Source organism: Lycium barbarum, chromosome 1, assembly GCF_019175385.1.
Source record: "Lycium barbarum isolate Lr01 chromosome 1, ASM1917538v2, whole genome shotgun sequence".
Lineage (NCBI taxonomy): Eukaryota > Viridiplantae > Streptophyta > Magnoliopsida > Solanales > Solanaceae > Lycium > Lycium barbarum.
Genome location: NC_083337.1, coordinates 8,558,105 through 8,572,430, shown reverse-complemented (window position 1 = coordinate 8,572,430; position 14,326 = coordinate 8,558,105).

Genomic DNA, 14,326 nt, shown 5'->3' with positions numbered 1-14,326 from the left:
ATCTCATGGTTACGAGGGTTTGAATTCAGATAATAAGCTATGGAAGACTCTAGGACCAAGCAAATCAAGGAGAATAAGTTTGTCAAAAATTTGAAATAGAATTTTGAGTCAACTTTGGAGAGGTATATCTCCATGTATATTAGGAGTTTTAAGGTGTTTCAAAATCCTAAAATGAAGTTCGTCGAGTCTAGTTTCTAACGCAATAAACCGCTCGTCGATAGGACATCGGAGTAGAGAATTATAGACGTTACAAATTGAGCTGTCAACGCAGAAACAGAGCTGCTACAGTGCTGCTACAGTGCTGCCGCCTTAGCCACTATAAAAGGGGTTACAACCCCATTTTTCATCATAAAAAATTTTCCAAAACCTTCCATAAATTTCATCCAACAAAAGGGGCTCTTATACCACCTAGAAGTGAGGATTTTGAATGAAATTCAAGCTACGGAATATCAATCGAGGTCCGGACAACGTATAGTCGCAATTATAAGTTCGTTTTGTGTTGGAGTGAGCTTGGAAACAAGTGGATATTGAAGATCTTGCTACTTTATAAAACATAAGGTATGAATCCTTGAATCCTTTTCTTTATCAACATTGATTAAGGAATAATTGCAAGAATAAAAGTTATAGTTTGTTGTGTTGTTGTTGTTGGCTTATGGATTGAGGCTTGAAGAGAATTTTGGATGAAAATACATATATTTATCTTGTAGGATGTTGAGGATGTTGTTGTTGATGTTGTTGGTATTGTTTGGGAGTTGTTTTGGTATTTGGAGGAAGTCGATGATATAGGGGAAATGTTGCCCAAATTTTCGTAACCCAAATTAGTCTTCCATAATTAGTACTTATAAGTTGATGGAAATACGATGAAAGTATGATTAATGATATGTTTCTCGATATATAGGCTCGGGTGAAGGGCAAGCGTCGATATAAGAAATTCTTTAAGTGGTGGCTCGACGGATAAGGTATGTAAGGTGTTCGTTTCCCCTTTTCTTTGGCACGAACCCAACTAGAACATAAACATGAGCGTTCTATAATAAATCCACTCCATTCTCATGCTTTGTATATCAAATCTTAATGTCTTGTTATTTGATTGGTTCTGGAAATATTATTTTACTCATCATCGATTACTCCTTTGGACTCGTTACGAATTCCATAAGCTATTCGGAGGCTACCGACCTCATGTTACTCCGAAAGGACAAGGCTAGATCATTGACTTCTCATTCAAAAATCAGCCTCAGAATATTGTGCTTTCCTTCCGCGAAGTCATTCAAAAATTAGCCTCAGAATATTGTGCTTTCCTTCCGCATCGCGGAAGGAAAGCGGAGTCCTGCGCAGAATGCCTCAGGACATTGCGCTTTCCATCCTCATCGCGGAAGGAAAGCGGAAGGTTTCAGAACATTTTGCTTTCCTTCCGCATCGCGGAAGGAAAGCGGATGCGGAAGGAAAGCGAAATCCTGCACATTTTTTTTCCAGCCCAGACCAATAATGGTATATACATATATATAAATGCATTGCACTATTTTACTACACCATGCCGCGCTATAGTCGGCCGGGCATGGCGCGTAGATGCGCACACCACTGCAGTGGGCATGTTATGATATTGCCCCCGGACGCGGGCTAATCATGATAACACCGAGTCTTAATGGCCGGGCATGATTTTACATATATAACACCAAGCCTTACGGCCGGGCATGGATATTATCTATTACATATATATATATATATATATATATATATATATAATGATTTTATCATGCATTGTATTTTGTGCTACTTCCAGATGTTCGGTTTTCTTCTGCCCATATTAATGTCACATTTTATCTTAATTATGTTGTTACCCTCCTGCCTTACATATTCAGTACTTTTATCCGAACTGACGTCCCATTGCACGGGACGCTGCATTTCGTGCTGCAGGCTCTGACAGAGTTATTGAGGAGCAACCGCAGTAGGATTTTCCAGGTTGAGCGGTGTGAGCAAGTACCACTACTCCGGGCTTGCTATCTTTTGGTACTTTCTGTTAGTATAATATAAGTTTATATGTATACTCTTAGAGTCTCATGGACATTGTGGGATATGTAAATATTATGTATTGCCTCGTCGGCCTTGTTTTGGCTTTTTGACATTTTCTGATAGCCTTGTCGGCTTTATGATATACTTTATGTTGTAGCACCTTGCCGGTCCGTAGATGTACATATGTGTTGAATGATAGAATATTTTTATGTTGGCCCTTTTCCGTGAGCAGATGTTCTTTGAGTTATGGTATGTGATGTCCAAGTAAAGGTTAAGTCAGGTGACTTCTGGCCTACGAGTCGGAGTCTGTCATACTCCTCGTTGGGGGTGTGACATCTATGTTCACAAATATCAGAGGGAATTCCCCTAATATCTGCAATAGTCCACCCAATAGATCTTCGATAAGCCCGCAACACTTCAAGCACCTTTTGAGTTTGTTCCTCACTTAACAAAGATGAGAGAATAACCGGTAAAGTATTATCTGGGCCAAAAAAAGCATACTTCAAATGAGAGGGAAGTAGCTTGAGCTTAAGTTTTGGAGGCTCAATAATCGAAGGCTTAGCCGGAGGAGTGGTTCTTTTATCAAGATCAAGAGATAATTTCTTTGGCTCATAAGAGTACGAACCCCGGCCAACGAGAGAATTAACTATTTTGACATACCCCTTCATGTCATCCGCCTTGAAGTTCACCAAAATAGCCGAAATTGTTTCGTCAAAGTGCTCCTCCTCTAACTTATGATCCACCGCTTCATCTATCACATCGAAAGAATCAATGACCGAAATGCTCTCATAAGCACTAGGCAATTTTAATCCCTTGCTAGCTTGGAAAGTTACCTCTTCATCATTGACCCGGAATTTTATTTCATTCTTTTCTGAGTCCATTAGGGCTCTCCCGGTGGCAAGAAATGGCCTTCCCAAGATAATTGGGACTTCTTTGTCGACTGCACAATCAAGGATGACAAAATCTGCCGGTAATAAGAATTTCCCCACTTTAACAAGGATGTCATCAACAACCCCTACCGGACTTTTGATGGTTCTATCGGCCATTTGGAGACGCATGCTCATTGGTCTAAGTGTTCCCAAACCAGCTTGCTTATATATGGCTAGTGGCATCAAATTAATACTAGCCCCATTGTCACATAAAGCACGAGAAAAATCATGATGACAGATGGTGCAAGGGATAGTGAAAGCCCCATGATCTCCCTTCTTTTCAACCTTTAATGACGAAATAATAGCGCTCACTCGGTGAGTGACTCCCACCGTATCATGCTTGATTAGCCTTTTCTTCGTCAACAAATCTTTCAAGTATTTAGCAAATCCCGGCATTTCTTGGAATACATCAAGAAATGGGATATTCATTGACAACCCTTTCAATTGGTCGTAGAAGCGTTGGCACTTGGCATCCTCCGTTCTTTTTATCAATCTTTGTGGGAACGAGGGAGGAGACTTATATGTTTGAGTCAAGGGTTTAATTTCCCTCGTGACCTTGCTCTTTTGAAAGCTACCATCGATAGTTTTTTCAACACTTGGCTCTTCTTCACCCTTTAGAACACTAGGGTGTACTTCCTTATCTTTTTCAACAATAATAGGCACTTTAATTGGTGCCTCTATTTCTTCTTCAACCTCATCTTCAATAACCTCATCAACCATCGGCCCGACAATGATAGGTTCAACCACTCTCTGATTTACCGTATTAAGGATCTTTCCACTTCTAGTAGAAATAGCTTTGCATGAGGTAATGTGATCGCCTCCACTACCCCTTGGGTTCGGAATTGTGTTGCTAGGAAGGCCCCCTCTTTGTGGTGGATATGGCTCACGAGAAAGATCTCGCATTTGTGACTCAAGTTTATGAATCGAAGCGGTGTGAGAGCCTACCACTTCGGTCAAATTTTCCATCTTCTTGTCACTCTTATGCTGGTTGTCCAATATCTTTTCAAGCATATATTCCATTCGAGAAGTCCCTTGATCATTAGAAGGACCTTCTCGCCAATTTTGAGAGTTAGATGTACGGTCCTTTGGTGGAACATAGGCATTGGAATCCAATTACCATAATTGTTGTTGTTGTAATCCCTCCTATCCGAACCACCATATTCATTTCGGCCATATTAATTGTTTTGTTGTTGGGGTCTCCATTGCTTTTGATAACCCCCTAGAGAGTGATCGATATAATTAGCATCCTCACATTGTGGCTGCCCCTCTAGATAAGCTTCTTTCGAGACTTGGTACATTCCGGGAGCATGAGATGGTATTTCTTCGACAACATTCACACTTTTAGCTTCTTTCTCCGTAAGCCTCTTTGACAACAAATCCACGGTGCTTTGCAATTGAGCAAAAGCGTGATCTCGCTCATGATTTTCTTTGGCCACCGTGGCAGCAGAAGGACTACCATATGACAGGATTTCACTATCACTTGAGTGCCAAGTTTGATTGTGGGTGGTGAGCTTATTGAGCAACCTGGTGATGCTGACAAATAATTTGTCCATGAAGCATCCCCCAGCTGCAGTGTTGACAGCAATTTGATTCATTGTATCTAACCCCTTGTAGAACTTCTCAGTGAGAATAGCATCCGAAAACCCATGAGTTGGAGATTGAGCTAGATAGTACTTGAAACGCTCCCATGCCGAATATAATTGTTCCCCCCGAAGTTGTTGAACTCAAAGATCTTATCCCGAAGCTCATCCTTTTTGCTTAGTGGGAACCACTTCTTCAAAAATATATTGGCAAACCCGCTCCAAGTATGAATAGAATTGCTGGGGAGATTTTCATACCATTCCCTTGCTTGGCCAGCTAAGGAATATTTAAAGACCCGTAACCGAAGTGCATCAGCAAAAACAGCTCCTTGGGATTGTTGAGCACACACATGCAAGAAGTTCTTCAAATGTCGAAGTGGACAATCCTCTGAAGAATTTAGGAAATAATCTACAAGTTTCAGTAGCTGATAAATAGAACTATCAATTTTGAAAGTAGTATTTCAAGTTCTAGGGGGAACCACAGCAGAAGCATAATCAGCTTCATTGATGAATTCCGCAAATATATTTTCATCCTCATCCTCATCCTCTTCTGGTGCAGGTGGGTTCACTTGGAGTCCACCTTGGTTTCCTTGATTCTGATTCTGTCTTCCTGCTATGTTCACCTGGTTCACCACAACAGCAAACAAAGTGTGATGGAATGGAAAAAGTTCTAAAGAAGAGTACACAACAATCAATAATTTCTAAACTGTATTCCCTGGCAGCGGCGCCACAATTTGATACGCTCAAATTACACCTATTAATGGCGTAAAGCGGACGTTGTCAAATATAATAACCCAAACAAGGTTGGGATCGGATCCCACAGGGAATATGGAGAGAAAAGGGTACTAATTGTATGCGATACTAGTCTTTAAAGGCTTTAATCCTATTCCGAGTGTTTTGAAAAGAGATTTGGTTTGTATTCGCTATTTTGAAGTGTTTGGAATTTGTTTGGATTTGGAGAACCAAAGTTGTGTCCCCGCGATGATTAGATGTTATGCTACGGGTGTCAATATGATATATTTCTAATGGGTCGGAGTTATGTATGCACTTAATCTCTAATGCACTTTCTAATATTTTCCAATAGTTAGAAAGTATTTCTTTTCATGATTTTCCCAAATGCAGAAAAATTGTAAATAAGATTGATTAAATATGCCAAGTAAAACTCATCTTATCCCTAAGCGAGTTAATTAAACGAGGGTTAGCGCCTCGAGTCCTTGTTATATTATTTTGAATCACACCCTAGTTCATCTTTCCAAATAAACTAGGGTTTGTGCATGAACAAGTGTTTGCAACCACTAATGAACAATGATTATGAGAAATAATAAAACACATCACAACCCATTATATATATATATATATATATATATATATATATATATATATATATATATATACAATGTTAGACACCCATTACATAGCACCCATCATTTTGGGTCCGGAACTTTGATTAAAGAAACTACTCACACATTATGGTCTCAAAAGTAGTAAGCAATAAATGAGACATAAAGCTTACAAAGTGTAATAAAGATGATGGATAATGGAATCTTGTTGTCTTCACTAAGTTCCAAAAGGGGAGTATTCAATTCTCACCCACCAATGGAACTTTGTTCACGTGGTTACAATAAAAATCTGCTACCAAAAATAACCTAAAATGTTCTTTAAATAGGCTCCAAAAAACGCACATTAACTACTAACAAAATTTCCCCCGATAGCAAGATCGACGGACCATCGATCGTTCGACATTCCGTCGATTTCTCCGTCCTTTGTACCTTCAGCAATGTGTTATTCGATGGTGCCGTCGACCAGTTCGACGGTCCGTCGAGTATTCCGTCTTTCTCTCTTCTTGTTGAAAGATCCTGCTTGACGATACAAACGACGAAACGTCGATCAGTTCGACGCTTCGTTGATGCCTCCGTCCTTTGTTGTCTTCAACTGTGTCATCACTGGAAAATCAAACTTATCGCGCTTCAAAGGATGGTTCGTCGGCTGATCGACGGAACGTCGATTCTTCATTTCTGACCAATTTTTCCTTTGTTCTTTGCTTTTTTGTTTTTGGGCCATTATTTTCCTAAAACACAACAAAACATATTAATGAGAACTAGACTTACTTGAAAACAACCAAAATTCATAGTAAAAAGGCGTCGAATGTGCTACAAATCCGCGGCACATCACCAGTAGTATTAGGCTCCCTAAAACATCTCCTTTTGTTGTGACCTTTGGTATGACATTTGCTGCATGTCATCTCAATTCTCCTCTTGGATAATTTTCCAGTTTTCTTGTTTTCTGTAGCTTCTTTCCTCCTTGATTTCTTGGGTCTGCCAGGTAACTTCCTTACTTCAAGTGGTATAACAAAAGGATTTGTTGATTCTGGCCACATCTTCATATTCAGAATTGGCTAAATGAAGTAGTTGTATGTCTTCATATATGTTTCACTTTTATACCAATGAGAAATGTAGTCCACTGGGTTAAACTTCCTATGGTGAAGAGCTGCTATTGCATGAGGGCATGGTATGCCCTTCAACATCCATGCTCTACATGTACAAGTTTGCCTAGGCAGATCCACAATATGCCTATACTGTCCATGAAGCACCTCATACCTTGTATCATAATTCCACTCAATACTACATTTCATGGACTTCTTTGTGTTGTCTCCTAGTAACTTCATTGCCATTGGAGAAACATCACAGATCCAACTGTTACAAAACTCCCTCATTTGTCCTATTCTCTTCATTATTTTCACCCTTATCTCCTCAAGCATTGTAATTATACTTTTGTGTCTTGCAGCCAATATCCAAGAGTTAAAACACTCAGCCATGTTATTATCTACATTATCAACTTGTGTGGTATATTTGAAGTAAAGCTTACTCCATCTTTTTGGATTGTAGTACATCAACTTACCAAGACAAGCCTCTCCCAATGTTTTCATGTAGTCAAGGTAATCATTCAACTCAGCCTCGAATGTGGACCTTGCACACCTCCCAAAACAGTTTCTTCTCTCAAGACCTCTGTATTCTTTGGACCAATTTGCCAACACATGTCTAGCACACATCCTATGTTCAACATTTGGCAGCTGCTCTTTTATGGCACCTTCAAGACCCTATAAACAATAAAAAAAGCTGGTTGTTATTAAACAACAAATGAAGAGTAAGAAACAATTATGAATATGATGTAATTAAACACTTCATATTACCTTTTGCATATCTGTTATAACTGTCATGTCTGTCCCATCTCCCAACTGGAGATCTTCCTTTAGAATTTTAATAAACCATGTCCACTTATGCTTGTTTTCAACCTCAACTACTGTCCAAGCAAGTGGCAGCATATGATTGTTTCCATCTTTACAAACAGCAACAAGCAGCTGACCTTTTGAAATTCCCTTTAAAAAACAACCATCCAAACCAATACATTTCCTACATCCTGCCAAGTATGACTTCTTCATTGCATCAAAGCATATGTAAAAGCCAACAAATCTTTTTCTTCCTTCAATTGTCTCTTCACTAAGCCTCACTACACATGTACTACCTGGATTAGACCTTAGCAACTCATCTTTATAATCTAAAATTCTGCCAAACTTCTTCACATGATCACCCATCATCTCTGAAATCACCTTGTTTTTTGCTCTCCTACACACAGTCCTTCTAACATAAAGATCCAACTCCTTTTTAATAAGCTGTTCGAGCTCAAATATTCTAATGCTCGGTTGTTCCTTTATCCTCTCATTATAGTGACTGGCTAAAAATTTGGTGTTGCAAAGTTTGTTTCTATTTGTAGGGTCACATTTGTGAATTGGATTGTAGTTCTTCACCACAAAATTGAAAGTCTTAGAGTCAAAACTGGCAAATAAAAGCCAAGGACAGTTCTCTACACACCTAACCCTTACCCTTAAAGGTTCATTAACATGCTTTTCAATAGCAACATGTTCAGCAACTGCATACTTAGTAACAGCAGCCCTAAAATCATCAACAGACTCAAACTGTAGACCTGTTTCCCATGTAACCTTCTTGCAAGTTTTATCAAACACAACTCCTGGTTTTACCTTCCTTCTTCTTGCTTTTTGTCTTTGTTCAACCACTTCTCCATCATCATCAGTGCAGTCATCTGGATCAGTCTCAAAGCTAGCAGCTTCATCAGAGGGGTAATATGGCTCATCTCCAACCAACTTGCCTTCTAAACCATCTCTAGTACCACTTTCTGATTCATCAAACCCTAGATCTGCCCCTTTTTTTTCCTGTTCCTAACTTAACATGTACAGGAACAGGAGGTCTTTCACCCCTCTTCCTTCTTTTCTTCTTTCCACCTCGTTTTCCTCTCTAAAAGCCCTTAGCTCCTCATTTATATCACTCCCACTAACTTCTACTCTTTCTTCTTCAACAAATCCTTCTAGATCTGATCCTAATTCATCCTTATCACACTCATCATTATCAATTCCAGTTCTGTTTTTTGAAGAATCAACAATGGTAGGCAGTACAGTGGCAGGACTAGGATAATTAGGGGTTATAGTAGGACTAGTTGGAATGGGGGAATGGATTGGAGGAGTAGTAGGTTGTTGAGGTGGAATTGTATTTTCTTGGATGAGAGGAGAAGTGGGAGGATTAGTAGTTTGGACAGCCTCATCAAAAGCTGCATTTTTCACATGAGATGTTCCCTCACTACCCCATTTTTTAAAAGATACTCCACATCCCCCCCCCCAATGGGTTGCATATTCTAATAAGAGTGGGGCCAATTGAGGCTCTTCAACCATGTGGCATACAAATGCCTCCAAAATATCCCCCATCCCCCAAATATGCTGCAATTCCCATTGTATCCCTATCGAATGTTATTGGTATCAAGGGTAAGCTTTTAGGCAATCTAGCATAAAGGGAGCATCTCCCGGGGTCATAGCCTAAATCTCTCACACAATCCATCAATTCAAAGTAGGAAAATTTATCTATGTCCACATCATAAATATCAGTAACCTCTCCCCCAACATATCTTTCTTTACCCTTACCCTTTAAAAGTCCACCATGGTAAAATCTCAAAGTAATCAGTTCAAAAGACATTTTACAACCTGAAAATTGCACAGTTCGATTTAAGTAGTAAAGTCACACACAACTACTTATTACAACATATTAGACTTATTTAAGCATGAAACACAGTAGAATGGAAGGAAAAAAACGTCTAAAAAAACCTAGTTCAAGTCGCAATAAACAATACTAACATTATACCACTTTTATAAACACAATACTACATTTTTAAACATATTCAAGCATTTATCATGACATTTACACAGTATAATCCATAAAAAACTAAACATGTAAAAAATCCTAGACGTAGTGGATTTACACAAAATAAAGTGAGAGAAACTTTACCTAGTCGTGAAATAGGTGTGATCTTCACGAAAATCACCAAAAACACCAGTGCAACCCTAAGATAAGACTTAAATAAAAAACCCTAACTTCGATTATAGGTGTAACAGAGAGATTAACTCAACAAACACAAGAAAATTCGAAAAATATTGACCAGATCGTGTTGAATCTCGTCAGAAATTGAAGGATACGTAGGGTTTTTTTAATGGGTGGGTGAAGATGAGTGTAAATTGGGTGTAATCGGGTGGGGTAAATGAAATGGAAGGGGTGAAACGAATCGGGTTTGGGTTTAATGAATGGGTCGACATTAAATTAATCCATTTAATACGGGGCAACACGGTAGGGCGAGTGACTACACACGTTTTTATTAAAACTTGGGTTTGGGTGTCCGGAGGGGTAATTAGTATCATTTTTTTATATGTTAGGTGTCTAATAGGTGACCACTAAAGTTTAAATATGAAAATGATTTTTCAGATATAGTTTAATTGTCTAATTATTACAGGTAACTTAACGTAATGCTGTAAACTATCATATTGTCAGTGCGTTTTTTTTTTTTTTTTTTTTTGTCTTTATTGTCATGCATAATCCACACAGTATCAAATAAAAATAAAGGATTTGATTTGGGGGTCCCATTAAAAGGCTGTGAATTAGCAATTAAATATTATGTGGTTCATGGCCAACAAAAATGATGAGAGGGAAGGTAGTGTAAGACGTGGAAATATCATTGGCCTTAAAGCTAAGATACTGTTGTTTTCTGGTGGGTCGTTATCCTTTACATTATCATATATTATCATTGGTGGTTGTTTTCATTTTTTGCACCTAACTTATTTATTTCTGCTGCAACCGTAATTTATTTAACTTCTATATAGGACAATACTAATACTAGTTAAGAATTTCCCCTGCTATGCACGGGTCCAAGTTCAAGAGATGTTATTTTGAAATTCTTAAACTTTAATCTTTGTTTGAAAATTGTTTAATATAGTGTACAATCAATTTTTTCTACTAATGATGTTGATAAGGTGATTTACACAATGGTTAAAACCTAAATTTTAATAAATACTCCTTTTTTACAATTTCAAAACAAATACTGTCTTAATACGTAGCTCTAAAGTTATACATCAATCTATTACTTACCCTTTAAAATTATGGTCAATATATACCTTCACCTCTTGAATCTACTTTTTTTCTTTAACTATTTATTTATAAGTTGATGCCCTATTGAATTTTAGGATGAGTCTAAATTTATAAATAATTTAAATACTATTACTTTCATGAATTTGATAAATATTAACTATGTCAAATCATTAGAACTTTTTAATAAGTTTTTTTTTTAATTTACTTATCAGATGCTAAAATAAATTCAATATAGCTCCTTCCATTTGTTAAAAAATATCTTTAATAATGTAAGTTACATCTGTTAAAAAATAATTTTTTTCAATGCTCAACAAAGATTTTTTTTTTAAATATTAAATCAAAAGTAAATAATTTAAGAATTACTTGAGTGCCCAAAAAACAATTGTAAAGTGGGTCCCTTACAAGTTGCAACTCTGTCAATAACCTCACCTTACAAATGAAAGAGCCTCTGTCAGTACATAAAATGACAAAATTGGGACCATGAGACAGGGCAGCTGAAACTGCTCAACTATGGCTTCTTATATAGGAGAATATGAGGAAAATTTATATTATCAAATCGTATAAATTTTTATACATAATTATTCATAATATGTGAAATTGTTAACTTGAAAAATAAGACAAATTGGCGCTGCTAAAACAAATTTAAATAAAATATCTTCAGAATTTATGAGTTCTTCACATTGTCAGAATATACGAGTCAATGAAAAAGGACAATAAACGTTCCTAATGTTTGTGAGTTGTCTTATATATTTCCTTCGTCAACCTATCGCTTCATTAAGCCCCCAATATTAACTTTTGTCTCAAATATATTCCTAAACAATTTAAATATTCAAATATGCCCCTCGCTCTAACGAAGGAAGCCACGTATGAATATATCTAAACCTTTTAATTATTTAATGGTATATTGGACCTTTTCAATTGCTCATAGGCAATGAATTATTGCATTTTCTGTTCCGTAATGATATACGAACGAAATCTATAGAATCAAATCTTACATTAGGAATGGTGTTTGGCTAGTTGATCATTACTTTTTACGAACTTATATTAATATGGAGTCAGGAACTTATGAAGTGATGGACACGTGGAATGATTTTGAATGATATTTTACTGCCATCATATTTCAATAATTCCACGAATCTTCTGTTAAAGAAGTTTCTCATTACCACAAAGTATTTATAATAACACTCATAAGGACACACTCAAAGTATTGTATGTTAGGACCAAACATAGACAAAGACCATCATCTTTCTGCGAGATCTATTATGTCAAATAATCAATAACGTAATACTAAAAGCGGTTGCGTGCCTGAATTCATGAGAATTGATATCTTGTCGTTTTTGCGGTTAGTGGTCTTCCAACCAAGACGTGAGCCGCTCTCTCTTTCTAACGATGGGATATCAGAAAGTGCTATGTCTAATTTGAGAACCATAACCTTATTTATAAATGCACATAGTTTATGTATATCTAATCTAATTTAATTTAGCTTATCCCAAAATTAAAAATTACGTCTGGATATCTACACGTAAGACCCCATACTTTATGAGGTGTCTTACATTCTAATGAGTGTAACTCAAAAAAGAAGTCCATATAATTAGGCAGACAAACTTCCCACCCACCAATAAATACCGATTAAGCAGATACCTATGCCTATATATAAAAAAGGCTTTAAATACTTAACTAATCAGATGTGAAAGATGATGCTAATAAAAAAATCCTCCTACATGTATGCTTTTCTAATAAATAAGTGATGTTATTCAACGTACAATAAATTCTATATGATTATGAGGAAGCCACACAACATCGGAGTGACACACCTGTTGTTAGATCTTACTATTTATTAAAGTGATTTGGCTTTGTGTTATAGTTAAGTCATCACTTATACAAAATTCCTTAGGAATTTCAAGATTTCAATTTTGTTTTCTAAATTCATGAATAATAAATTATTCAAACGCACTTCTAACATGTTCTACTTTTCGAAGACTTTATATTGTATCACCAGATCTCAATTTTTCAGATTTAGGTGTATGTTTAATGTATCTTCGATTTCTTTCACTAGATCGTATCAGCCAAATTTGTTGTAGTGTATATTCCATACAGCTCTATCCTTGCTAGTTCTGCCATTAAATTTGTTCATTCATGTTTGACAACTGATCAATATAGGTCCACTGCTATTATTAATGCGACACACAACATTTTTTTTCTCATTATAATATTAACCACACATAAAAATCGACCCAAAACCTCATGAATTCTTCAACGGTTTTTTTCCATTATTGTACTATTCAATATTCAGCCACGATGATTTCACCTTGTAAGTTTATTCTCTTGCCCATTATTCTTGTTATCATTTCCGAAAGTAAATCATTGACTGATAACAAAAAGGGTCGATTTTTTCTTAGTACTATTTGAAATGAGGCAATTTTATCCTTGTTTTCTTCATTTTTTGGGTTTGAATATGTGGGAAAAGCATATAACAACAACAATAACACACATAATATAATCCACAAGGAAAAAGTAAAACAACAACAACGAAAAGGGGTCCAAAATTACCTTTTGACTAGGGGTGTACATGGACCGGGTTGGTTCAGATTTTTTAAACACCAAACCAAATCAATTGCGTCGGGTTTTTAAATTTATACACCAAACCAAACCAATAAAATTCGGGTTTTTCAACCTCGGGTTTTCTCGGATTTTTTGGGTTTTTTTTCGGAATAGTCTTGATACAAAAGATATAACTTTTACTTCAAATATTTCTTTAGTTCTAGTAAGATACAACTATATAATTAAGGTGTTTCTTAAGAAAATAACACAAAATGTGAGAAGAGTGATGACGTTGTATTAAAATATTCAACAAAAGCTAATAAAATCGGTTAAAATAAATATTGTTAATTAACAAGCCATAAAGAAAATGACCATAATCTAAAAATACTAAGTCATGCTAAAATAAGTAAGGCTAAATAAGTATTAATTACATGACAAAGAGAAAAAACTTAAGTTATGTATTTTCACTCTCTAAATCAATTATGCAAAACTAAAGAATAGATATCCAACATTATTGTCATTCCTAGTGGTAAACTGAATTTCTTTTGTTAGCATTAGTGTTGAGTTGGTTTTGGCTTGGACTTTATTTGAGTTACTAACATCCATACGATATAAAACTTATTGACATTCAAAATTCTAAGTTCAAGCTTAAATAATATGATAATAGATAAAAAAATTACGAAAAAATTTAAGAAATATTTATAAATTACATTAAAAATAAATATTTTTATGTATAAAATAATTTAAAAATTGAATACAAGTAATGTCGGGTTGGTTTGGTTTGGTTTGA